Here is a 2500-nt window from a genome sequence, read left to right on the forward strand (position 1 = left end):
CTGCCGAAGCGAGTACAACAACAAATGCGACTGACAACCTATATATACTCGTAATTTCACAATAGATACAAATTCAGGATTTGAGATATTTGCATACTGCCGTTAAACTTTTGCAAAATTTAAAAGAAAACGCAATCGGAAAGGAAAAATAAGTAGTTAGGGACAACTAACTTACAAAAGAACGCATTTTGGTATACCGGTTTAATGTGAAATTTTATAACTTTGGATGAAAATCGTTTTAAACACTAAAAAGGTACAAACGTTTCTAGTACGTATAGTGGTCGTATAATGTAAATATAGTTAGCGGTTAATCGTAGATAGCCTAAATGTCGAGTTGTAAAATAGCCATTACCAACGTACCTATATGCATGCACGGAACTCCATTATAAGAGTTTCAAGATCATTTGGGATCAATCAAGAATGAAAATCGTAATGAAACCTCTACAATATAGTTAAGTAACTAGAACTGTATACTAGTAGACAAACCCGAGACGATGTTTTTTTTTTCTCCCCAGGGACGAATAGATAGCACAACGGTTGAACATGTCCGATAGTATTAATTCGCATGCAGATTAGAATGTTGATGACTTATATAAAAAATAAACATGTTACTGTGCTTTGTATATATTACAAATATTTGATCAAAGAAAAATATGGAACGCTTCACGAATTTGCGTGTCATCCTTGCGCAGGGGCCATGCTAATCTTCTCTGTATCGTTCCAATTTTAGTATATGTACTGCCGAAGCGAGTACAACAACAAATGCGACTGACACCTATATATACTCGTAATTTCACAATAGATACAAATTCAGGATTTGAGATATTTGCATACTGCCGTTAAACTTTGCAAAATTTAAAAGAAAACGCAATCGGAAAGGAAAAATAAGTAGTTAGGGACAACTAACTTACAAAAGAACGCATTTTGGTATACCGGTTTAATGTGAAATTTTATAACTTTGGATGAAAATCGTTTTAAACACTAAAAAGGTACAAACGTTTCTAGTACGTATAGTGGTCGTATAATGTAAATATAGTTAGCGGTTAATCGTAGATAGCCTAAATGTCGAGTTGTAAAATAGCCATTACCAACGTACCTATATGCATGCACGGAACTCCATTATAAGAGTTTCAAGATCATTTGGATCAATCAAGAATGAAAATCGTAATGAAACCTCTACAATATAGTTAAGTAACTAGAACTGTATACTAGTAGACAAACCCGAGACGATGTTTTTTTTCTCCCCAGACGAATAGATAGCACAACGGTTGAACATGTCCGATAGTATTAATTCGCATGCAGATTAGAATGTTGATGACTTATATAAAAAATAAACATGTTACTGTGCTTTGTATATATTACAAATATTTGATCAAAGAAAAATATGGAACGCTTCACGAATTTGCGTGTCATCCTTGCGCAGGGGCCATGCTAATCTTCTCTGTATCGTTCCAATTTTAGTATATGTACTGCCGAAGCGAGTACAACAACAAATGCGACTGACACCTATATATACTCGTAATTTCACAATAGATACAAATTCAGGATTTGAGATATTTGCATACTGCCGTTAAACTTTTGCAAAATTTAAAAGAAAACGCAATCGGAAAGGAAAAATAAGTAGTTAGGGACAACTAACTTACAAAAGAACGCATTTTGGTATACCGGTTTAATGTGAAATTTTATAACTTTGGATGAAAATCGTTTTAAACACTAAAAAGGTACAAACGTTTCTAGTACGTATAGTGGTCGTATAATGTAAATATAGTTAGCGGTTAATCGTAGATAGCCTAAATGTCGAGTTGTAAAATAGCCATTACCAACGTACCTATATGCATGCACGGAACTCCATTATAAGAGTTTCAAGATCATTTTGGATCAATCAAGAATGAAAATCGTAATGAAACCTCTACAATATAGTTAAGTAACTAGAACTGTATACTAGTAGACAAACCCGAGACGATGTTTTTTTTCTCCCCAGGACGAATAGATAGCACAACGGTTGAACATGTCCGATAGTATTAATTCGCATGCAGATTAGAATGTTGATGACTTATATAAAAAATAAACATGTTACTGTGCTTTGTATATATTACAAATATTTGATCAAAGAAAAATATGGAACGCTTCACGAATTTGCGTGTCATCCTTGCGCAGGGGCCATGCTAATCTTCTCTGTATCGTTCCAATTTTAGTATATGTACTGCCGAAGCGAGTACAACAACAAATGCGACTGACACCTATATATACTCGTAATTTCACAATAGATACAAATTCAGGATTTGAGATATTTGCATACTGCCGTTAAACTTTTGCAAAATTTAAAAGAAAACGCAATCGGAAAGGAAAAATAAGTAGTTAGGGACAACTAACTTACAAAAGAACGCATTTTGGTATACCGGTTTAATGTGAAATTTTATAACTTTGGATGAAAATCGTTTTAAACACTAAAAAGGTACAAACGTTTCTAGTACGTATAGTGGTCGTATAATGTAAATAT

The 2500-nt window shown here is 33.6% G+C and overlaps 3 non-coding genes across 3 annotated transcripts; all 3 read right to left on the reverse strand.

Annotated features, from left to right (window-relative positions):
- Positions 1 to 647: 647 nt before the first annotated feature.
- Positions 648 to 754, reverse strand: LOC139493592 (U6 spliceosomal RNA). Its single transcript, XR_011657068.1, has one exon. It is a non-coding gene; the product is annotated as a U6 spliceosomal RNA (small nuclear RNA).
- A 624-nt stretch (positions 755 to 1378) lies between these two features.
- On the reverse strand, positions 1379 to 1485 carry LOC139493593 (U6 spliceosomal RNA). The gene has a single exon (XR_011657069.1). It is a non-coding gene; the product is annotated as a U6 spliceosomal RNA (small nuclear RNA).
- Positions 1486 to 2112: 627 nt separating this feature from the next.
- LOC139493594 (U6 spliceosomal RNA) lies at positions 2113 to 2219 on the reverse strand. The gene has a single exon (XR_011657070.1). It is a non-coding gene; the product is annotated as a U6 spliceosomal RNA (small nuclear RNA).
- Between the last annotated feature and the right edge of the window lie 281 nt (positions 2220 to 2500).

The sequence above is a fragment of the Mytilus edulis genome, chromosome 10, assembly GCF_963676685.1.
Source record: "Mytilus edulis chromosome 10, xbMytEdul2.2, whole genome shotgun sequence".
In the NCBI taxonomy this organism is placed as follows: Eukaryota; Metazoa; Mollusca; class Bivalvia; order Mytilida; family Mytilidae; genus Mytilus; species Mytilus edulis.